Here is a 25,222-nt window from a genome sequence, read left to right on the forward strand (position 1 = left end):
GGGGATGTGGGAGGTTCATTGAACCCTCTCCTGATCTCAAAGACTCCCCAGTACTCCTGGGCTACTTGTATGTCATTTTGCCTCAATTCCATGTGTCAGCAGCAAGTGCTAGAGTACATAGCGTGTAGGTTAACTGGAGGGGGGATGGGCACTCCATCTATGCGGCTATGGGGAAGTCGTCATCTCAGCTGGGCTGACACTTTCTGCCAGTGCAGCTGCTTTGGGGCCACCCACATCCCTGTAAGCAAACCTCTCATCTATCCTTTGTAAGTCAGCCCAATAAACTTGTTCATTCCGCCGTTAGAAATTTGGTGGAATCGTATTTCGGGTTTTGTTGGTAACTGTTTGAGTTTGCTTTCTGTTGCTATGATAGACATCATACCCAAAAGCACCTTGGTGAGAAAAGGTTTTTTATTTTTTATTTTTTATTTTTGGCTTACTATTTTGCTCACAGTATACGAGGGAGGGATACCAAGGAAGGAACTCAAACAAGGCAGAAACCCGAAGGCAAAAACTGAAGAATGGAGGATGACTGTTGACTGGCTTGTTGCCATGGCTCACTCAGCCTGCTTTTTTATACATCCCAGAACCACGTGCCCAAGGGTGGCACCATCCACAGTGGGCTGTGCCCTCCTATATCAATCGTTGATCAAGAAAATGCCCGCTAGACATGCCCACAGGCCAATCTGATGGAGGCAATTCCTCAGCTGTGTTCCCTCTTCCCAGGTGACTCTAGTTTATATCAAGGTGACAGAAACTAACTGGCATAGAACCTATAAGGAAGGAGGCTACCTTGTTTATGTTTGGCCAGGGAAATTGTCTCTACAGCAATGGGTGAGATGTGATACTCAGCTTTTCAAAAAAAAATATTATTTTTTAATTTTTGAAATTAAAATATAATTACATAATTTCCCCTATTCTCTCTCCTCCCTCCAACCCCTTCCATATACCTTCCCTTGCTCTCTTTCAAATTCATGGCCTCTGGCTTCTTTTTCTTTAACTGTTGTTATATATTCCTAGACATATAAATGCAGTCTGTCTGGTCTGTATAGTGTCACTTGTATATATGTTATTTCAGGTTGAGCACTTGGATGCTTCTGAAAACGGGTTGCTGGGAGTCCACTATATGATTACCAATAAGATAACTTCCATGCTTTATGGATACCTGGGCTCTGATGTTGAATTATCTACAGTCAATTCTAAGAACGTCTCCAGGGCTGGGTCTTTTATTTCCGCATAATTCGTTAGCACTTACTGTGAATCTCCACGGTATCTGCCATACAACATTGCTCAGGATGACTGCCTACTAATGTTGTACAGCCCACTTCTCCCTCTTTGTGTATACCCTCACCTGTGCATCTGTTGTGGGTTGTGAGTTTCTCTGTGTGTGTGTGCATGCTGGTATACATGATGCACACGCATGTGGAGGCCAGGGATCCTCATCAAGTCTCATCTTCAATTGCTTGCCACCTTATTTTTTGAGTTAGGGTCTTTTAATGAACCTGCAGGTCACTGATACAGCTAGACTGGTTGACCAGTAAGTCCTGGCCAGGATCTGCCTATCTCTACTCGCCCAGCTCTTGGGTTATAGATGTACACGACCACTTTTGATTTTTACGTGGGTTCTAGGGATCCAAACAGGCTCTCATGCTTGTGCACCAAGTACTTACCAAATGAGTTATGTCTCCGACCCCACAGACTTGAAGAAAGAGGTGTATGGAATGGAGTCACAGAAGGCAGGCTATAATGGTGCCAGGAACAGAAGAAACTTGGTTTGGGGCATTCTATACATCCTACCAGAATCTTCCAGCTTTTAGAAGGGAACAGGGGCTCTCTGAGAGTTTTCAAATGTTATCTAATGCTGTAGCAGTGCAAGCATGTAATCCTGATGCTCTGGAGATGGTGGAGGCAGTAGCATGAAGAATCTAAGGTCGTTCTTGATTACATAGGGAGTTCGAGGCCAGTTTGGGCTCCATGAAATTCTGCCAAGAGAAAAATAGAAAGGAAGGAAGGGAGGGAGGGAGGGAGGGAAGGAGGGAAGGAGGGGGAGGGAGGGAGGGAGGGAGGAAGGGAGGAAGGAAGAAAGGAAGGAAGGAAGGAAGGAAGGAAGGAAGGAAGGAAAGAAAAGGGCTAGTGAGATGTATTAGTTGGTAAAGATGCCTGCTGCCAAACCTGCCACCCTGAGTGTGATCACTGGGCCCACATGGTAGAAGGAGAGGACTGACTTTCAGAAAGTTGTCTTCTGGTCTTCATGCACATGCATGCACACACATGCATGTAGATAATAAATATATAAACGTAATAAAAATAAAATGAATAAAAAGGGGGGATGAGGAGCCAAGGAAAATCCTGGCCGTGACAGGTGACATTTTGAGCAGATGCTCTAACAAGTTTCGTGTCTCATGGTCCTCTTGCCTTAGGCTCAGTGCTGTTTGTAATCCATAATCCCCAGCTGCCAGTCAGCTTTGGCTTTGACCTTGTACGATACACGTGTAGCACGTGAGTGTTGAGCATCTTTCGCTCTCAACCAGAAGCCACGAGGGTGTGGACCTGCTCTACCGAGCAGAAAGCGGAGAGGTTATTATAGGATGTCAAGTCCAGCTTGGTCCTGATGGAGATTCGAAGGAAGGCAGGGGAAGTGGTTTGTGGTGCTGGGTGGGAGTGGGAGTGGGTGGGTGAGTGCCCTAGAGAGTGGGTAGGAACTGCAGACGTCTTGGCTTGCAATTTTACTTTGCTTGTAAGCAGTTTGCCCTTGGGCGGATGATAGAAGGACTTCTCCAGCAACTGTTCCCTTTGGGTTAAAACAGAGATAAACCCGAGCCTGTTGAGGGTGGTGGGCGGGGGCGGGGGGGGGCTGCTTTACCGGTTCAGGGAGCAGGCACTGACAGTACTTGGCAGAGTGCTGGTAGACCTGCTGCTGTCCGTCTACCCCACCTCCCGGCCCTAGTCCTCTTCTTCCATCCCTCCTCCATTCCCTCCATCTTTCCTCCCCTTCCCCTTTCCTTCTCACTCTCTCCTTCGCTTCTCTCTTCTCCCCACCCCTCCCTCTTTCTCTCCTCCTCTTTTTCCTCTTCTCCACTCTCTTTCTTCCCATTCTCTCCCTACCGTTCCCCCTTTCTCCCTCCTTCCCTTGCCCCTCCTCTCCCGTTTCTCTCCTCTCTGCCCTGCTGCCCCACTCCTCTGTGCCCAGCACACCCAGGGAGGGTAGAAGAGTCAGACTGTCCCTCCTCAGGTGGAGGCCCTGCCCCTACCTTCTCCCGGAGCTCCCGTAGACCTGGGGGAAATCGGCCGACAGCAGGACAACTCCCGCGATGTTCCTTTTTGTCTTGTTCTTCTCTCTGCGAGAGAAGAGACATTCTTTTCATGCTGTTTTCTCCTGTCTTAAAAAAAAAAAAATTGTGTTCGTAGCATCACCCAACTCAAACAGGAGTGCTGTTTGATCCCCTGTGCGGCTCTGGGATGTCTGATTTGAGATCTCAGGGTAGAAGAGCCTTGGTGGAAGGGCTGGGGAAGCCTGCCCTAGGCAGGGTGGAGAGGCGGTGCTTGGCTCTGCCAGCCAGATGAGTGTGCTTAGCTGGCTTTGGCAGTTCTTTCCAGATTTATTTGGCCTCAGCTGGATCCCTACATTTCAGTTAAGAGAGGCTGTTCTGCCCTCCCACTGGGGTGGGGTGGGGGTGGGGGATAAATACACATTAGATCCCCCACTCCAGAGGCCCCGTGGTACCTGCTTGTAACCCAAGCATGACTGACATGAAGTCAGGAGGATTTCAAGTTCAAGGCCAGCCTGGGTTATATAGCATGTGCTAGACCATTTACTGAGTGTCTATTATATGCTTAATTTATACAAAGCAAACCTTGTGAAGGTTTAATATATGAGAAAGGCTGGAAGGGAGAAGACAGGAGGTAAGGAAGCTTAAAGAGAACTTTTGCAAATTGATTAAATTCAAATTGATTATAAATGTTAAGTTTAGCAGGCCCTACCTGAGCATCTCTTAGGTGAAGAAGCCCCTAAGAACTATTGGGTGGAGATAAGAACTCTCAATATGCCGGGGTGATGGTGGCCCACGCCTTTAATTCCAGCACTCAGGAGGCAGAGACAGGTGGATCTCTGAGTTCAAGACCAGCCTGGTCTACACAGTAAGTGAAAGGTAAATGGCACTGGTTACTGCGTGGAAAGGTCACGGTCATGACAGAACCCAATGGTACTTTTTAGAGCTTTATTAGGAGGGAAAAGGGGTGGGGGAAGGGGACCAGGCCTGGTGAGAGAGAAAGATGGGGGGAGGGAGCGGAGCAGAGAGGAAACAGAAAGAGAGAGAGAGAGAGAGAGAGAGAGAGAGAGAGAGAGAGAGAGAGAGAACACAGAGAGGGTGGGGGTCCGTGTCTGGCTTTTTAAGGCGAGTATGTAGTCGCCCATGTCCACTGATGACGTAAGACACGCAATAACCCAAGCTGAGCATGTGACGGAATGAGGGCAGGATCCTAACAGTAAGTTCTAGGACAGTTAGGGCTGTTATACAGAGAAACCCTGTCTTGAAGAAAAAAAAACCAAAACACAATATAATAAAACAAGCTCGGTGATGATGAAGAAGGTCCCGTGGGACCTAGTATTGATTGAATCAGAGAAACCCCTCCCTCCAGGGCCAAGGACATCCATGGAAGGGAGTCAGAAATGTCAGGGGCTGGAGAGAAGGACAATTCAGGGAGACGGCGAGAGCAGAGCATAAGTAGATATTGAACAACTGGACCACTCAAGGGTCCAGAGAGGCCAGGAGTTTCCTCACAGTTGCTGAAAATGGAGGAGAAAGGGGCTTGGGAGGAGAAGATTCTCAGAAATGGCTGGTGGCTACTTACCAACCGATGATGACAATATGGCTGTCAGTGGATGTCACCTTGCTGTGAGCTGAGAAATGACCTCAGGCACTGGGTGGCTTTTCCTGTAAAGAAAAAGCTGAGGAAGTGTGGCTGGGGAGCAGAGTGTAGAGAAGGCCTCAGGCGTCAAGATCAACAGGTGGCCCACACCTTTAATCCTAGCCCTCAAAGGCAGAGGCAGACAGATTGGGGACACCAGGATTTTGAGGTTCAAACCTTTCCCAGCTCTCTAGTCCCCTTACATTTTCAGGAGCGACTTCTTCTGTCTTAACAAACTGCTACCACCAAACTGCTGTCTCTGGTTCAATTCTTTGTTCCATAACACATGAACTTGAACATCTTGACAGGTGTCCCCGTGGACTCAGAACCACACCCACAGCAGGAGGAAGCAGCTGTACACTATGTCAAAGAAAGAGGTGGTGATTCGGTAGCTGAAGAGCGGCTGGCTGCTCTTGGGGGAAGGGGAGGATGCCCTGTATGTAGGTGGGAGTCAAAGCATAAACAGTGTTTTATATTCAGTAGAGGAACAGGACCTTAATGCAAACACGTGATTGCTGTTGAGGGTTATTTTTTTCCTGAGACACAGGTTCCCTGTGTAGCCCAGGCTGGCCTTTTTGAACTCCCTATATATTAGAGGAGAATGACCTTGAACTCCTGATCTTCCTGTCTCCACCTACCAAGTACTGGGATAATAGGTATGCCTTGATTTTTTTTTCTTCTCTCCACACACCACCACCTCTTTTTCTTCTTCTCTAAGGGAGAGTCTTGATATATAGCCCAGGCTTGTTGAAAGACTTTAAGCAAGGGTGACTACAGGAAAGGTCTGCATTTTTTGTTAGTTGATCCTGCCCCTGTGGTCAAGGTGGATTGTTCCAGCAGTGGGGCTCATCTGGAGGCTTTCCCATCAATTCTTGAGGCATGTTACTAAGCACAGTGGCTCATGCTTGTAATCCCAGCATGTAGGAGACTGTGACAGGAGGATTGCCACAAGTTCTCTTGGCTATAGAGTGAATTCCAGGCTAGCCTGGATTGGCTACAATAATGGGACCCTCTCTCCAAAAAAGGGCCCCCCACCACCACCCAGCCTCTGTCTGCCTGTTGTCTGTCTGTCTTTCTTTGAAGGCTTATGATCTGTTCACATGGTCCCATCCTAGGACTGAGGCTCGATTACAGGTGTAAGCCACAGGAGGCTCTTTAGGACAACTCCCTCCTTGGGTGATGCCAGGCAATGAAATCCAGAGGACAAGTGGGAGGTAAGCTACATGATAGAGCAAGAGAAGGGGGTTACAGAGAAGGCCCCAGGGGAACACCCCAAACTCAGAAGGAGCTATTGGTAATGACAGCTGAGCAGGGGTGTGGTGTGGCCACGAGGGCCCTCAGAAGCCAAAGCGCCGAGGCCCATGTGGGCACAGGTGGGCTATGTGATAGATGGATGTGATAGATTGACTCATCCGTGTCTTGCAGCCAGCAGGAAGTGGTTGGGTGGCTTGATGGCACGGGGGCGTGACAGGCTGAAAGGGTGTTAAGATTGGAGCAGTGTTATTATGAGACAGTTGGCAGAGTGTGGGCTGGGCTGGAGGAAAAGATAACGGAGACAGAGGCATAGGTAGGAGGCTCCTGTGACATCCAGTGGGCTTTGGGGAGCTGGGGGTGTAGGGGGATGGTACAATGAACGAAGGGGAGGGGCCAGAGAGAGTGCTTCCCGTCCCGAAGGCGTCGGCTTCTCACTGTGTTATCTTGGGAGTCTGATGAAGGATTTCACCCCATCCAAGAATTCTGCTGCTTGAAATAAAACCGGAAGTCAGGCGTGGCGGTGCCTGTCTGTAATCCCAGCACTCTGGAGAAGGCAGCAGCAGGATCAGGTGTTTCAAGGTCACTCTTGCTAGAGTGTGAGGCATATGGAGAGTTTGAGACCAGCTTGAGCTCCATGAGACCTGGTCTCAACAACCAAAATTTAAAAAAAACAAAAAAACAAATAAATAAATAATGGCTTTAAAATTAAAATCTAACGAATAAAGAGAAATAAAATAAAAATTGAAGTTGCAACAAGGTAAATGCTTCAGAGAAGACTTGGAAGGCCCGCAGAGACCCCAGTAACGTGGGGAGAGGTGTGGAAAGGCTGCTGGCACAAACAGGTGAAGAATTGTCCTGAGGAGATGTGGAAGAACACCTGTTCCACCCAGATAGGGTCCTAATGTGAGACCCAAGGAATGGTCCCGTCCAAATCCAGGTCAGTGAACCGAAGAGTTTATCAGCGTTGCTTATAGGAGAACGGGTGAGGGGTCACACACAGGAATGTGGGGGAGGGGCCACTTATAGGAGCGTGGGGGAGGGGTTAAAGGAATGGGGATGAGGGGTTACTCTCATAGGAGTGCCAGCGGTGACCTCAAAACGGCCGCATCACTGAGAAGTCCCACCTCAGCGTGGGTGATAACCTTCAGCAAGCTGCATGGATGGAGTTCTGCCTTTACCTAACCTTCAGCCTCCTCTATAAGGTAGTGCCTCCTCAGACCATTTGCAGTTAAGACAGGCTTATGTGCAGCTGCATGGGCGGGCGTGGACGGCTGCCATGGAGTCAGAGATCTGGGCTGGATTCTCTGAAAACATTTTATTGTTTATTAGTAATAAGAACAATAACAAGGCTGGGCGGTGGTGGCACACACCTTTAATCCCAGGACTCGGGAGGCAGAGGCAGGCAGATCTCTGTGAGTTCGAGGCCAGCCTGGTCTACATAGTGAGTTCTAGGACAGGCTCCAAAGCTACACAGCAAAACCTTGTCTCAAAAAAAAAAACAAAAAACAAAAAAAACCCCAAAAAACCAAAGAAACAAAAAAACCCCAAACAAAAACAATAACAATTAGAGAGAGAGAGAGAGAGAGTAGAGGTCAAAGGGCAACCTCAGATGTCATTCCTCAGGCACCATCCAACTCCTTTGAGACAGAATCGCTAGCTGGCTTAGAACTTGCCTGGGCTTGGACTAGCTGGCTAGCAAGTTCTAGGAATACTCTGTCTTTGCCCCCACTCCCTACAGTGTTGGGATTCCAACAACACACCACTCCACCTACCTTAAAAAACAAACAAACAACAACAACAACAACAAAAAAAACGGGTTCTGGGGATTAAACACAGGTCCTCATGCTTGCAAGGCAAACCCTTCACCTACTGCGTCATCTCCTCAGCCCTGGGATGTGCTTCTTAAGTAAGTACTGTCATCTAGGGATAGGGCTGGCTCTTTTCAAGGGGTGTGCTGCTCAGATGTGTACTAAGTGGCTTCCTGGAAGAGATAAAACACTCTGGCTTACAGTGTTTGCCGATTTCTGTGGTGCAAAGCCTCCCACCGTGGCTAATTTCAGGCGACCAAGGGGATGTCACAGAAGCCAAGATGAGATGTGTAGCCCTGACTTTTTGTGAATGGGCTTCCGCACACTCGGTGGTTCTGAATGTCTGGATGCAGGCATCACAGTGCTGGCTGCACACAGTAGGACCTCAGGTGTGGTGATATTTTATTTGTGCTGAAATGTGGGTGATATTTTATTTGTGCTTTGATAATTAAAGATTGCCTCGAGATCAGGGGGGAAAGGCCAGCCATTTTAAGTAAACAAAGTCAGGCAGCACACATCCTTAATCCGATCACATATCAGGCAGGGTTTCTGTGTGTTCAAGGCCATACTAGGGAACAGAGCCAAGCGTGGTGACACACGCCTTTAATCCCAGTACCAACCATAGAGACCTGGAGGTCTGTACAGACAGGCAGTGACAAGGAAGTGAGGTAGCTGGGCTAAGAGCCAATGAGAGGGCAGAAAAGCAAGGCATATAAAGGCATGGGTAGACAGGAAGTAGCTCGAATTTGGAAGATGCAAAGTTGGTGAGGAAAGGTGGTTGGTGGCTTTCCCCATTTCCCTGATCCCTCCAAGGCTCTCACCCCTATATTTGGCTCTGTGTTTTTTATTTAATAAGACTGTTTAGAAATTCGTCTACACCCAGGAATTGTTTGTTCATCAGCATCCTCATTCTGAGACCAAACAGGAAATGGAAGGCCAGAGAGAAGTTGTGCTCACATCTACCACTCCAGGGTTTGTAGCTAGTACCTTTAAATGAAAAGGCTCTGTTTTCTGTCTGTGGCCAAGTGAGCTTTCTTAGATACGTTTTGGATCGTTCCACCTTTTAGAACAGTGGTTTTCAACCTGTGGGTTGTGACCCCATATTAGATATCCTGCATTTCACATATTTACATCGTAATTCATAACAGTAGCAAAATGGCAGTTATGAAGTAGCAATGGAAATAATTTTATAGTGGGGGGGTCACTGTAACATGAGGGACTGTGTTAAAGGGTCACAGCGTTAGGAAGGTTGAGAACCACTCACTGCTCTAGTCCCACATCCTGCAATCTTTAAAGCTCTGTGAGTGTCTTGGCCATATCAACTACTGCCATCACATACATGCTTATCCATTATGGGCTTCTCAAGCACATGGGGTATATCTTGTTTGTTTTATCTTTGGCACCCTGCTATGTCCGGCAAATAGTAGGTATACAACATCATGCTGTCAATGGCTAACCACAGAAACAATGGGCCTTTTCTTTTCCACGCTCTTCCTTTCTCTGATTCCTTGAATGATCAGGAACTGGCAGCGATTTCCATTTTTCCCTCCCCATCCGGGTTGAAACCAATAGTGAGACGTTTTATTTGATTGACGGTTGTCCTTCCAGGCCTATGGAAGTGGCGATTCAGCCTTTCTTTTATTTTCTTTTTCTTATCACTCCTTGCATGTGTCAGAGTATTTGAAGATGGTGTGTGTGGGAGCTCCGGCTCTCCGGTGACTTCTCTCCATTTAATTAGCCTGACCTTCTGCGCTAATCCCCCTTGGATGTCCCTGGCTCCCTCCTTCCACTCCTGTATCACATTCAGACTTCTCCCTTCATCAGCAAAAGGCCAACTGCTCGGCTCAGCCTGTAGCATAATTCACAGCTTGGCTCTTGAAAATGAACTTTCACTTAGACGAAGCTGCTCTTAGCATTAAAATTGGCCTGAGTGAGCTAGGAGAGTTTATCTTGGAGCCAGCATGGGGTCTCTTCCTCCAAGTCAAATATTTCTCTTTAAAAGTAGAATGAGCTTCAGTGAGGCACTAGCAACTGCTTCCTAAAATACCGGGGATATCTTTAAACATTAGCGTTTAGTTACAGTGCTAAGGGCCTGTTGGAAAGTTTATAATCTCCCCCCCCCCCATCCCCTTCCCCCCTTCTGAATAACCAGGGCTTTCATGCAGGCTTTTATTTCAGGACATGAAATCTCCCTATTCAGGAGAGGAGAATAACACAGCTCAATACCGGGCTAATCAAACACTCATTTATTTTCAGTCCATCCCCCTAGGATTTTATGAATGAGGTAGAGTCTACTTTAGAAAGATCCAGCAAGTCAACGTGGTACCCCTGGAGCTTCTGGTCTACAGGATGCTGGGAAAATTCCAGGGATTTTAATGTTCTCATTTCAAACCTTCCTATCCAGGTTTTGATTCTTCTGTGCATTTTCTGTTTCTCCTGCTATTTTGGATTCAAAATATGTACCCTGTGTACAAAGGAATGGTTCCTTTTAGTAGTTTCAGGTGGGATGGGGCAACTTACATCACGGATCTATGATATACTTATTGATAACCTACTGTACTGGTACGCTTTCTGTTGCCATAGCACACACACCAGAGATTAGATGCTTTGGAAAGCAAAGAAATTTATTTAGCTCACAGATCCTAAGGCGAAAGTCCAAGGTTGTGTGGTACCATCTGTTGAGCCTCTGGTGAGAGAAGGGCCACCCTAAATGGTGGTGGCGCTGTTCCATGGGCTGGGGTCCTGGGGTCCTAGACAGGATGAAAAGGAAAACGTAGATAGAATACCAGCACTCTTATCTCTCTGCCTTGTGCAAGTGATATGACTGTTGTACGTTCCTGGCACCCTGATTTCCCTGCCATGATGGACGTCACCAGCAAACACTGAATGAGTGACAGTCAAGCCCACCTTCCTCATGTTGCCTTTGTGTGTTACACATTTGATCACAGCAACAAGAAAATTAACTAATTCTGCACAGTCATGTTTACCTGCCTCAGAACCCTTTGGATCCACTTGATCGGAGAATACGGTTGTTTCTTCAAGCAGACAGCCCCTTGGGAGAAAAAGAAGAATGATTATATCGTAAAATACCAACGTCCTTCTCAATGCCAGTGAGACTGACAGCGAGTCTTAGTACTCCTAGAATACATGTCATCCCAAGAAAGCATAAATGTATCGCAAACCTCTAAGGGCCAGGATGAAAGTGTCCTTGGTCATCAATAGTATATAGCTCTTGTCAAGCCTGGAGGCAAGAAAGAGGGTGAATTGGGAAGGGGATTTGTAACTGAGTCTTGGGTGAAGAATGGATAATGAGCCTGGGGACACTGAGCCTGGAAGAGAAAAGGCTTGCTGGGGATTAAGTCACAGGGTCTTTAAAAATTCATGGACTGTTGTGTTTAAAAGATGACCCTTACATTCCTGCAGCCCCTCAGAGCAGTGATACCAATGGATGGGCTTAGCACAGAGCTTGAGTCCAGAAGAACAGAACTATAAATGTGCTGCTGATAGAGCTGTTAGAAGATGAGCAAGGCCGGGCGGTGGTGGCGCACGCCTTTAATCCCAGCACTCGGGAGGCAGAGGCAGGCGGATCTCTGTGAGTTCGAGGCCAGCCTGGGCTACCAAGTGAGTCCTAGGAAAGGCGCAAAGCTATACAGAGAAACCCTGTCTCGAAAAACCAAAAAAAAAAAAAAAAAAAAAAAAAAAAGAAGATGGGCAATTAGGGTTGTGCTGTGGATTCACTGTGAAATGTCCCTCAGAGGCTCATGTACTGAGTGATTTGGTCTCCAGATGGTGGTGCTGTGTTGGGAGGTAGCGGGAACATCATGAGGTGGGGCCTAGCTTGAGGGAGGGAGGAGGTCAGGTCCTGGTTCCCATCCCTCTCTTCCTTCTTTGCTTACTGTCTGCCATGAACTGAGTAGCTCTCTCTCCCATATACTGCCACCGCCATGATGTTTTGTCTTTCCATGGGTCCAGAGTCCAAGAGCCAAAGATTGTGGTTTGAAACATCGGAAACAGTGAGCTGAAATCCATCTTTAATTTCTTTAGACTGTTTCTATTGAGTGTTTGCTCACAGCAATATGAAGAATAACTAACAGCTTGTATCAGTAGATGTGAGCACCTCTACCATTGAAAATACCTAATCAACTATAGGCTGGTAAAGTGCCTAGTAGGGAGACAGATGAGGAAAACTAACTAGTACTACATAGTTTTGGGTTTACATTTATTGTATGCATGTGCATATGCCACAATGTGTGTGGAGATCAGAGACAACTTGCTGGAATCAGTTCTTCTTTCCATCATTTGGGTTCAAGGGATCACACTCAGGTGGTCAGCTTGGAAGCAAGGACCTTTACCCACTGAGACATCTAGTCAGTGCCAGTCTTGGGTTTAAATACCTACTCTTCCATTTTCTTCTACCTCAAGGCTATGTGATCTTGGAGAAGCCAAATGTCATTTTCCATCAAAGTACATTGGTTTTGAATAATGATGACGCCTATCCACATGCCTGCCTTGTGTCTTGGCTGTTGGTGTTAACAACTTCCCTTGATTATGGCAGATGTACAATGTGAAATATATTTATAAGTTGATTTTTTTTGAGACAGGGTCTCATGTAGCTGAGGATGACTTTGACTTCTGATCATCTTGCCCCTACCTCCAAGTGCTTGAATTATGTGCATGAGCCACTGTTGTGTGACACTTTTTCTGTTGAGATGGGACACAGACGTCTATTCATTCTAGAGAGGAAGCCAACTGCAGATCAAAGTAATGATGCCACCAACGTTCAACTTGGGAAAATAATGAGTTTTTTTTGGGGTTATTGACAGAAGTATGGGTGAGGGGTTACTTATAAGAGCAAGGATGACTCAAAGGCAGCTGCACCATTGAACATCCCACCCCAGCATGGCTTACTCGGAGCTCAAGAGGTCAGAGACTCTCTTCCAGGCAGCTTGGCTGATCAGAGTCTCTTTATTACTTTACTACTTATATAACATTGGGGAATTACTCTCTGGCGAGTGCATCTGGTCAATTTCAGGAACTTCCTGAGTCATGTGAATTGTTTACTTCCTGAGTCTTTTGTTGCTGTTGTTGTTGTGTTTTGTTTATGTCTGTTTTTTTCTCAAGACAGGGTTTCACTGTGTAGCCTTGGCTGTCCTAGAACTCACTCTGTAGTCCAGGCTGACCTCGAACTAATGGAGATCTGTCTGCCCCTGCCTCCCAAGTGTTGGGATCAAAGGCTTGTACCACCACTGCTCAGCTTACTTCCTGAATCTTAATGAGCCTCCTTTAGAACTTCTTGAGTCTTAACTAGCTTACTTCTAGAATGGAGTATTTCATCTTGAAGTAAATTACTACCCAACAGCCACCATGCTTGGTTTATATTGTTCTGGGGATGGAACTTGGTGACTCCTGTATGGTAGGCAAGTGCTCTACCAACTGAACTATATCCCTTACCTTCCTGCTAGTTATGAAAACAAGGTTTTTCGGTAAAACAGCATGTTATATTATGCTGGCAGTGGCTTAACATATCTGTTTAGTGTTGCTTGATTGAGTTAAGAGGCCCTCAGAAAGGTTGTCCTACACCAACTAAGTTAAACTGCGTCTGTGCTATTAACACAACAGTGAGGCCATCCAGCAACATGTTTCTTACAACTTTTCCAACCGGCAAGCAAAGTGTGACTGTACTTGAAAACTGGTGTGTGAGCACGGTTGCGTGGTACATGTCTGTCACCCCAGCACTCGGAATCTGAGATAGGAGGACTGCAGGTTCACAGTAAGCCTGTACGACACAGCTCAGCCATGCCGCAGAAGGTCCCTTCCCCCAAAAGGGACAATAAAAACAAAGGGCAGGGGTTGGAGAAGTGTTCTAGGATGCGAGGAACATAGCTGTGTCCACCTCCAAAGTTATTTCTCCCAACCCTGCCTCTTTCTCCTCCAATGCCTCTGCAATTGCCTCCCCCTGCCTCCTCCTTTTTTCTGCTCTTTCTCCTTCTCTCCTCCTCCTTATCCTTTTTGTTTTCCCAAGGGTCTCACTAGGTAGTCCTACCTGTCTTAGAACTTTCTATGTAGACAAGGCTGGCCTTGAATTCTTTTATTTTTTATTGGTTTTTTTAGAGAAAGGGTTTCTCTGTGTAGCTTTGGAGCCTGTCCTGGATCTTGCTCTCTAAACCAGGCTGGCCTCAAATTCACAGAGATCTGCCTGGCTCTGCCTCCTGAGTGCTGGGATTAAAGGAGTGTGCCACCGCTGCCTACTTTTGGCCTTGAACCCTTAATGATCTTCCTGCCTCTGTCTACTGAGTACTGGGGTTGTAAGTATATACCACCATATCCCACAACACAGCCTTCAAATTATATATGTAATATTTTGGAGTCACAGCTGTCTTTTGGTATGCACATTGTTGAATAAGAATATAAGAGCTGAATTTTCCTTTTTCCTTTATCTTCAAAAGGGATGTTGTTTGTACACTGTTATATAGTGAGATTTTCCTTACTACAGAATCTACTGAGGCCACCAGCATGCCTCCCCTGCCCTCCCTTGCCTTTTCTTTCCTCCTCCCTCCTTCTCACCCCCATCCCTCATTTCTTTCCATCGTTTTTTCTTTCATTTCCCCCTCTTAACCTTATGGAAAATTTCAAACATATACACAAAGGGAGAGAAAGCCTAATGAACCTTGATAAAGAGTTCCTTTAAATACCTCTCCTTTGGAACATTTATGATAATCGCCTAGGAAGTGTAGAAAGGCTCCATTTTTGTGTAAAGTGTAGAATAAATATATTTTATAAAATGACTCTCAGGAGATATGTACACATGATAAGACTATAAAGATCTTCTAACCTAATAAAAATCAGTAACTCCAGCAGCATAGCAATATCATGATGTTTCCTTCTCTATTTGTTCAGTTTAATTATTTATTTTTGGCCTTTGTGAGAATCAGAGTCTAAGGCAACACACTGAAGATTTTTTGAGCAGTTTGTTAGGAAGTGTGGCAGATGGTACACCTGGCCACTTTTTCAGTGAAATCATCACACCCACGGGCTATTGACCTTATCTCATTGACCCAAGATCCCATAAAATCAAACTAGTAAAGGATTATTTCTTCTGTTACTTGATTTTTTGAGACGGTCCCACCATGTAGCTCGGGCTAGCTTCTAGCTCATTGCAATTCTCCTACCTCAGCCTCCCAATGGGATTACAGATGTGCACTACCACATCCATCTTAAAACAAGGTTTCGATAGGAATCTCCTACCCCCATCTACATCAGAGCTCCCCGTCTCAGGGCTGTGGTTTGTGTATGGTTTGAGTGGGTCCCACATGGGCTTATGTGTTAGAAGCTTGGTCCTCTGTGTGGTGGTATTGGAAGGCAACATGGAATGCTTAAAAGGGAGGGAGGGAATTATGCTATCTGGGATGCTACCTTTGGAAAGAATGAAGCTGTTCTTGTGGAGCCCCAATTAGCTTCTGAACGTGAATTGTTGAAGCTGTGAGGCTGGCCTCTCTCCACTCTTTGATTTTCTGACTCTGTTAGTCACTTTTATTGTCCTTGTGACAGAAATGTCCAACCCAACAAGTTAAAAATAAGAAATTGTTACACTCATTGTTTCCAAAGTTAGTCTACCACAGCAGGAAGGTTGTAGTGGAGACGCTCACATCATGACAGATGGGAAGCAGCTCAGTTCACATCGTGGTGGACAGGAATTAGCTTAATTCACATCGTGGCAAATAAGAAGCAGGTCAGCTCACATTATGGTGGATGGGGAGCAGATCAATTAATATCAGAGTGGACAGAAAGCAGGACCAGAAGTAGATCTGTTCACATCACGGTGGAAGGGAGGCAGATCAGTACCACAACGTGGCAGACAGGAGGCAGATCAGTTTCCTCAGTTCACAATATGGTAGATGGGACGCAGATCAAATCTCATTCATATTATGGCACAGGCAAAGAGGAAGCAGAGATGGAATATGGCAAGGGGACAGGGCAAGATGTAGCTTCCAAGCACTTGACTACGGTGACCTATTTCTTCCAATCAGGCATGGCCTTCCACAACTCCATCTCCTATAGTCTATTCCTATTTAGAACCCATCAATGGATTAATCCATTGATTAGGTCATAGCCCTCATAATTTAATTGTCTCTAGAAACTCCCTCACAGACACACCCACAAGTACTGACCTTCTAGGTGCCTCCCAAACCATTCAAGTTGACAGTCATGATTAACTGTCTTGGTGTCTTCTATGTATGCTCTTATTTACCTGCTATTATCATTTTCTCCTTCAGGTCCTCATTAGAGCTGAGCTGATGTCAGTGACATACCCTTGAACCTCCAGAACCATGAGCTAAATTAACCTCTTTTCTGCTTTAAAGTACCGGGCCTCAGATATTTTGTTATAGCAATGAAAAGGAACTAATACACCCAGTAAGAGGAAGAAAAACATACTTGAAGCTATAAGGCAGATATGGCTGATGTTAGTGGTCATTCAGGGCTCTAAAGCAGGTTAAGCAAAAAATCCTGTCTGTGAGAGACCCTGGAATGTATCTTATGTTGGTAAAAGTAATATACTGTTTGAGGAAACTGAGAAGATGGCTTTGGAAGTGCGGTTGCCCTCCACTCCATTTCAGACCCAAGTACACATTTATTTCCCAGTATTCGACCAAGTTCCTTGTCTGGGGATAGGCGGGATGTCTGCTAACTCCATGACAGGGAGGGGAAAAGGCAGCTAGACAGCCCAAGAGTGAAGCACTGTGTCCTTGAGGACAGCTGGAAGATGACCCAACAGGTCACTAGTGTTCACCCCATCCTATAAAAGTGTCTGCGGTGGGAGAGAGAGAGAGAGAGAAGCTGGATGCCCAGCCATGGAGTGAATGCTCAACAGGGAACTCCAGCGGAATACTTTAAGTTCCCCAGCGGTTTCTACCTCATGTTGTAATTTCAGAATTCTGATCCTCCTGCCTTCAGCTTCCAAATGCTGGAGTTACCTGTGTTTGTCACTATGAAGTGGGACCTTAACAATATTTACCTAATGGGGAAGGTTGTGAGAGTTAAACATGACACATTGAAAGAAGAGAGCTACATAGCCTGCTGTGGTGGTGGCATGAGCATATAAAGTCCCAGTACTGAGAGGACCATGAGTTCTAGGTTGAGTTGGTCTACATAATGAGTTCCAGATCAGCCTGAGTTACATAGTGCATTTGAGGCCATCCTGGGCCACAGAGTACATTGAGGCCAGCCTGAGCTACATAGTGAGTTCCAAGATGTTCTGGACTGCACAGTGAGATCCTGCCTGAGTCCATGCCTGTGGCTCCATCTGATAAATATGGTGATAAAGGATGTGCTGTGCCATGTGCTGTCGCTTGGTCAGATACCTAAGGACTGGGTGGGTTGAGGCTGCTGGGTGCATTACTCACAGATGCATGTGCCTGGCTCATGTCCCCAGGTTGCTAAGGACATCCAGGGACCTACACTGTTCTTTGCAATTCAGCAAGTGTTCAAAGGCACCTTGGAACTGCATATTGTGTCTCTTGGACCTGTCGCTGTCAGGCTGCTCAGAAATTGGATTCTGTGGAGTGGAAACGTGTGGCTTGTTGGCACGGCAACTGGTTCAGAGCAGGGACATTTCCAGACGGAGAGAGCTCGCCTCTGTCAATTGGGTTACAGCCCTCGTAAAAACTTGTTTGTTTGTATTCTTTTCTGGATGCTTAGAGGCATCAGGCCACCTCCAGTTCTAAGGGGGTGATGATCTCCATGCACGGGTGACTCCAGCTGCACACTTTCCTTTGTATGCCTGACTCCCTAAGCGTGGGGGCTGCTGGGTTTGGCTGTGCTGGGTTAATATCTTTCTGTTCCCTGTGCTCCCAGGGAGGGCTCCTGAATCCTCTCATTTTGCTTTTGGGTAAATGGAGAGAATCAGGGGAGAGAATCGTGGTTGTTGACATGACGGTCAATGATGGTCATCCATTTCCACTTAAAAACCAGAAGGGCAGGGCTAGAGATGTGGCTCAGTTGATAGAGTGCTTGCTGAGCATGCACTGGGTTTCATTGACTGCACTGAGTAAACAGAGCACAGTGCTTGAGTCTGTAACTCAAGCACTCTGGGGGGCGGGGGGAGGGGGAGGGGGCCGGAGCAGAAGGATAGAAACTCCAAGGTCATTGTCCTCTACATAGCAAGTTCAAAGCCAACCTGAGCTCCTTGAGAACCTGTCTTAAAAAAAACCCACAACAACCAAAAAAAACAAACAAACAAACAAAAAAAAAAAAAACAGAACCTAAACCAAAAACATCCTACCCCCAAACCAAAAAGCAAAACCCCAGAACTGTAGCTTTTCAAAATCCTACATTTTGGTTGTGACAAAAGGGAATTTATAGCGAGAGAGCTAGCTGCTGACCTGCTCAGATCTGTCCACAATTCTGTCATGAACAAAATAAAATACGGAAGTTGGAGAATTTAGGCGCCCCAGGTGGCACGGTGAGAGCTGGTGGCTGATGGGAAATTATTGGCTTACACGCGGTCTCTGCCATTTGCAGCCAGCATGATCTTAAGTGGACCTGCTTTGAGCCTCCACTTGTACAGAGAAAGAGAATTTATAATGACATTGTACTGGAGCACCGGTGTGAAATTGTAAAGGATTAAATGTGCGCTAAGCGCTTTTTTAAAGCTTAAAGCTTGGTACGAAGTCTGGCTGTGAGAAGCCAGGCACGGTGGCAGCTGTCCATCATCTCAGTGCTTGGGATACAGAGGCAGCTGGTAGGGTATGTGCTCCGGGACAGCCTGGGCTACAGTGTGAGGGGCTATCTCAAAGTAAAACACAGCACCCAGAGCCTGGCTATGTAAACTAACTTGGGGTGTCTTCAAAAAAGATCCTGACACTTGGTTGTAAAAGCCAATCAGTCCTTCCTTCTCTCCTCCGTCCCTCTCCTTTCTCCTTCCTGTCCTCCCTCTTTCCCCCTTTCTTCTCATTCAGTTATTGAACACATATTTATAAAGTGTGATTCCCCCCTTTCTTCTAGATATTCTTATATGCTGGTGATATAATCAATGAAAAAAAAGAATAAAGTACTCCTTGTTTTTCTGAGCTGGCTTCTGGTAGAAAGAGCTACAGATGAACTGTGGCACGTCGCTTGATGTTAAGTGCCACACAGAGGAAGGAAGGAGGCAGGATGAAGATGTAGGGACATCCAGTGTCTCGGTTTTAAATACTACATTAAGGAAGTCCCCATTGAGAGGATGACGTGCCAGGAAAGATTTGAAAAGGTGAGGACGTGAACCGTGACATTTCCTGAGAGGAGGCTTTCCCAGCAGAAGGGAATAGCATATGTAGATGTCTCCCAGAGTGCCCAGTGCCCAGATGTCCCTGGGGTGCATCTCTGTGTATAGAAGTCCCCAGACTACACCTGTATGTGTAGCTGTCCCTGGAGTGTACCAGTGTCCCTGGGAAATAGTGAGAGGGCCTGGGCCAGAACACAGCAGCTCAGGGTCACATAGTGGAAGGCTTTGAACTCTCTCTCTCTCTCTCTCTCTCTGCAAAGATATGTGTGGAGGTCAGATTATGTTCCTCTGGCACCGTCTACTTTTTACTGAGACAGAATCTCTCACTGGTCTAGAGTTTAGCAAGTAGGCTAGGCTGGTTGGGAGCAAACTCTAAGGATCCACCTGTTTCTGTCTCCCCAACACAAGCCACAACAGTTGACTTTTTTTTTTTTTTTGGTTCTGGAGATCAAACTCGTGTCCGTATGGTCTCAAGATGAACACTTTACTGACTGAGCCTTCTCCCCAGCCCTTCTATAGTTTTTTATTTTTGAAACAGACTGGGAAGCCACTCAGGCAGTAGTTCAGATATAGTGGCCTGGGGGAAAGCAGTGTTGCTTTTTGCCTGGCCATTTTTGCTTCCTCTTGGGGATTCTGTCCTATGTGTGTCATCCTTCACCAACATGGGATCTCAGCCTCCCAATGCCAACCAAAGACCACCGGCTGTCCAGGAATCTTCCAAGCCATCAGCACCAGATTGGGATTGCTGCTGCAGCCAGCTCCATGGACCGAACAGCTACCAAGTTCTCAGCCTCTCCAGTGTGCGGACAGCCATTGTTGGCAGCCCAGTCCCTACTGTATAAGCCGATCGACTGAATCTTCGTTGTATATATTCATTCTATCAGTTCTACACGGTCTCAAGGAGAAAGAAGAAGGAAGGGAGAAGACAGGAAGTCAGGACTATGACAGCTGGGAAGGATGGGAAACCCCTCACCTGTGTGGGAAGACAGGTAGAGAGCAGATGAGGGGCGAGCACACCCAGCCCAGGGTTTGACACATCAAGTCTGAGATGTCTGATGTCTCAGCTGGAATAGGTATCTGAACATATGAGTCTAAACCTGTGATTCAGCCTTCAGTCATGCTCAGACGTGTGTCACCTCCTGCTACTTCTCTTGGGCATTTTGCCCTTTACTGGACACGACATTCCTGTGCTTTTCTAAGTCATGTAGGTGGTTGCTCACGTTTCACGCTCCGCGTGGATCAGCTGCATCTCTCCCTCTCCCTCAGCTGTATGTATTTCAGCTTATTCTTCACAAAACAGGGCCTGAGCATGGAGTAGCTTTCCCACTGTGACGTAGGAGGAGGAGTGAGTGGAGACTGGAGAGCCGTATTGACTCTTGGGAGGGAAGATTCAAGGGTTGAGCTTCTGATCCTCTTGTTTCAGCTTCCCAAGCGCCGGAACTGTAGTCAAACACCATTACACTTGGCTCTTTTCACACTGCCATTTGTTTTGTGGAGACACGCTTTCCCTATGTCCCCCAGGTAGCCTCAAATTTGCAACCCCCTGTCTCGGCCATCCATGGGTTGGGATTTGGTTTGCCTGAATTATTATTTTTCTCAACAATTTACCCAAGGCTGGCTGTGTGCCATATCTTGTGCTAAGAGTTTCACAGCATTTGTTTTCCAAATGTGTGGACGTATGTGTGTGCGAGTATGTGTACACATGTGTGTGCATACGTGTGCAGGCCAGGAGCTGACCTCAGGTGTCATTCCTCAGGTCTCGCCTGCCTTGCATTTTGAGACACAGTCTCTTTCTGGATTGGGCCCTGCCAAGTAGGCAAGGCCGGTTGTTTAACTAGTCTCACAGATCCACTTGTCTCTGCTTCCCAAGTGCTTAGATGACAAGCGTACATCACCATGGCCTGCATTTCTGATGTAGGCTCTTGGGATAGATTTCTCAAGTCCTCACGCTCGCCTGGCAAGCACATTGCCAACCGAGGCACCTCCCCAGCCCAGTTTCCTAGCCTTTGGAGACTTCATTGAACCTTTACAACCACTCTTCGAGTGCTGTGAATAGCTCCATTTTGCAGATAAGGAAACTGAGGCTCCGAAAAGATATTTCTAACCAGTCCCTTTAACATGTAGAGAGACTATGAGCATGGCAGTGGTGTTCGGAGTCACTGGTTGTGTGATTTTCTACAAGCCATTTAATTTTCCCGAGACTCAGAGGTTCTTACCCATTTTATCATATCGATAGAGCTTAAAAGAGGGTGGTACGTGCAAGAGTGCTTAATAAGATGTCAATTTTATATAAATATAAATAACAATTTATAATCCTTCCTTAATTCCACTGTTGTCGAATTAAAATGTCTTTATTCAGATTGTCAGAATAATTTTTCAATGAATAGTGTAAGTAGCTTTATTATTTCTTTAATCCCTAAATATTCCCTAAGGGTGTGGGGTTATATACCTGCAATCTCAGTACTTGGGGTACAAAGGAAGGAAGATTGAGTGCTGGGGGCTAGTCTGAGCCAAACTCCAAGTTCAAGGACTGTCTGAGTTGCTTCCTTTATCCAATGCTCTATACCAGACGACTTCCATAACAGCCCTCATTGGGCCAACAAGCTGGCTTGGCTGGTACAGGTGCCCACTGCCAAGGCTAGTGACCTGAGTTTGAACCCAGAGACTCACATGGCAGGAAAACCGGTTCCTGTAATTTGTCCTTTGACTTCCACCAGTGATGGTGAACCACACTGTGTCCCCCAACACAAAATAAACAGATAAAATGTAATAGAACACTAATGGTCATACTCTAGTTTCTCTTCATATTGCGGCAACCTTTCACTTTGTAAAATATTCCTGGCATCAGGGGTTACAACACCCTGTGAATGGACATTTCTTGGATCACAAGAAAAACTTCCGTTATCTTTTTTCTCCCCTCTAGACAGGCTCTTCTGTAGTGCAGATTGGCTTTGAACTTCATATGTAGCCACCAAAGATTACCTTGACCTCTTGATCCCCCCTGCTTACATCTGGGATTACAGGTGTGTGCCACTACGCCCAGCGAAAACTGAACAATTTTTGCACATGTTGATTTACTGATATTGTCTCTCCTTTTTCCCCCGCCGTGATTTGTCAACTTCTTTCTCAGCTTATGTATTAGAGGCTTACCTTTTTTGTATTCATGTGTGTTGGTTGTTTATATGTCATCGACACGAACACTTTGTTTCATCTGTTGTGAATGTTTTCTCTGGATATCATCTCTTTGATTTCTAGTCGCACCGAGTAGCTGTGTCAAGTAGCTGTTTACTTTTATATTGTACAGACAATTCTCTCTGCTGTCTTTCAACCTGTGCTATGAAGTTACTGTTCCTCAGGTTTACATCAGCAACACATGTAGGAGACAGTGGCCTCTGTACAAGGATGATGTGAATTCAGGAACTGCTACATTTTGTGTGTGTGTGTGTGTGTGTGTGTGTGTGTGCGTGCGTGTGTGTGTGTGTGTGCAGAAGACAATTTTTTTCATTTTTCTTTATTAAGAAATTTTCTACTCACTCTACATACCACCCACAGATCCCACCTCCTCCCTCCTCCCTCCTCCCCACCTCCCAGCCCTCCCTCCCAAGCCACCCCACATCTCCACATCCCCCAAATCTAGGTCTCCCATGGGGAGTCAGAGAGTGATGGGTACTGGTGCTCAGGTCCCTCTCTCTCTGCTTTCAATTTTCAGTTCAGGACCTGGGCCCATGGAATGATGCTGCCTTCATTCTGGGAGTATAGTCCCACTTCATTTCACCCAGCCTAGAAACTCCCTTATAGACATGTCTGAAACTTTGTATCCAAGGTGATCCTAGACCCTGTCAAGTAAGTTGACAATCAACATTGACTACCACAGATGTTTCGTTTGTTTAATCTCTCTCCCTCTCTCTCCCTCTCTCTCTCTCTCTCTCTCTCTCTCTCTCTCTCTCTCTCTCTCTCTCTCTCTCTCTCTCTCTCTCTCTCTCTCTCTCCAGAGTCTTGCTATGTAGCCCAAGCTACCCTTAGACTCTCTACCTTTGATTGCCTCCTGTCTCAGCCTCCAGAGTGCTGTGATTACAGATTTGTGGGGCTATGGTCAATCTCCCAACACCATTTCTTAAAAAAATCTCAACATTATCTGGATGGAAATATTGAGACCAACTATATTTTTGCGTCGTTATTGAATAATTTTTCTCAGCTTCTTGATGATTGTTATACTTTCTAGGACTATATTTCCTAGATTCTTCTTCATAACCTATATCTTTCTAGAAATTATTTCACCAAGGATTTCAATGTGTATCTGTTTATAAGTATGTGTAACAGTCTCTTTAGATTTAGGTGAAAAGTATTTTCTATAAATTATCTTATCTCCTTTCTCATTTCTAATTAAAAATGTTCCCTTAATTATATTTGTCAGTTTGTTTACTTTAGCAGTTTTATCAAAAACAAACCAAACCAGCGTTTGAACCAATTTATCATGCTGTTGCTTTGGGCTTTAACTTTATTTTGGTTTTGTTTACTACATCGTTGAGAACTGCTTTTCTGGTTAACCGTTAAAGAAGAGGCTTGGTTAATATCCACTTGGATAATCCCAGCCTATGAAGAGGATTCTGAACGACTAGAATGAGAGGTTCAGAGAGGAGGGAGGGCGTTATCAGTGTCTATCCATCAGACACCAGTGTGTGTGTGTGTGTGTGTGTGTGTGTGTGTGTGTGTGTGTGTGTAAGGGTGGAGGACACAAGGGCTCACACCAGCTACTTTAGTGGGAGGCAGTCAAAGGCAGGGAACTAGCTGTCAAATACAGGCAGAGCTGGGAAGCCAGGAGGGCTGGTGATTCATCTCAGATAAGCAACAGAGGCCATCTGCCACCTCTGCCCACACACAGTTGGTGCAACCCATCGAGACAGAGGGGAAGTTATTAGACCCCAGGAGTTGTCTCACCTGGTGGGGCCCAGATGCTCAGCTCTGATGAGAGGCCGCAGAAGGCAGAGATGGGGCAAGAGCTGGTGGAAGGCAGGGGAAGGGATGACCCAGCTGTTATGACTTCCAGAATCTTCTGCCAGGGCCTGTCTTTGGAGGGAATTCACCAGAAACCAGATGGCAAAGGAGGCTGAGATATTCCATTTGTAGAGGTAAAGTTGCCTTGGTGGAAGAAAAAAAAAAAAGGCATCCTGTGGGCCTGAGAACAACAACAGGGGACCAAGCTGTGACGGTAAAACATGTTAAGTTTAGTAACTCACAAAACTGGGTGTGGTGGCCAATGCCTATAATCTCAGTACTCAGGAAGGTTGAAAAATGTTCTGGTCCAGCCTGGTCTACATATGGAGTTCCAGGCCAATCAGAGTTGTGCAAAGAGATGCTGTCTTGAAAAATCAATCCATTAGTCAACACGATAAATTCACAGTTCAAGGCAGACATGGGGCTCATGCTTGTCCTCCCAACAATGGGAAGCTGAGGCAGGAGGGTGTAGCATTCAAGGCCAGTTTCAGCTTCATGTTAGTAAGATGCTGTTCAAATGACTAACTAGTTACAAATAAACAAGTCAATGCAAACTCAGAGAGCAAAATCCCATAATGGGAAACAGACTGTGAACTCCTCAATGGACGGCATCCTATTTTTTTCCTTTATTTTACCAGGTCCTAGAAATGTCTTTTCTAGAAATGCTCACTCTTACTTTCCTCTCCTCTCCTCTCTTCTGTTCTATTCTGTTCTCTTCTCCGTGCCCCCAATGCACACTGGGGAACAGACAGGATCACATGTAGATGGACCTTTCTTTTTTGGGCCACCAGCTCACAAAAAAATGACACGGAGACTTATTATTAATTACAAAAGCTCGGCCTTAGCTTAGGCTTATTTCTAACTAGCTCTTACAACTTAAATTAACCCATATTTTTAAATCTACGTTCTTCCACATGATCATTACCTCATCTCCATTCTGCCCATCCTGGTTATTCTGTGTCTGGCTGGTGACTCTGCCTTTCTTCCCAGAGCTCTC

The 25,222-nt window shown here is 46.1% G+C and overlaps 1 long non-coding RNA gene across 1 annotated transcript; it reads right to left on the reverse strand.

Annotated features, from left to right (window-relative positions):
* Positions 1 to 440: 440 nt before the first annotated feature.
* Positions 441 to 5,258, reverse strand: LOC131898374 (uncharacterized). Its single transcript, XR_009375912.1, has 4 exons — positions 5,112 to 5,258; positions 4,852 to 4,934; positions 3,252 to 3,338; positions 441 to 1,982 (listed from the first exon to the last, which is right to left on the reverse strand). It is a non-coding gene; the product is annotated as an uncharacterized LOC131898374 (long non-coding RNA).
* Positions 5,259 to 25,222: the final 19,964 nt, after the last annotated feature.

This window comes from Peromyscus eremicus, chromosome 23, assembly GCF_949786415.1.
Source record: "Peromyscus eremicus chromosome 23, PerEre_H2_v1, whole genome shotgun sequence".
Lineage (NCBI taxonomy): Eukaryota > Metazoa > Chordata > Mammalia > Rodentia > Cricetidae > Peromyscus > Peromyscus eremicus.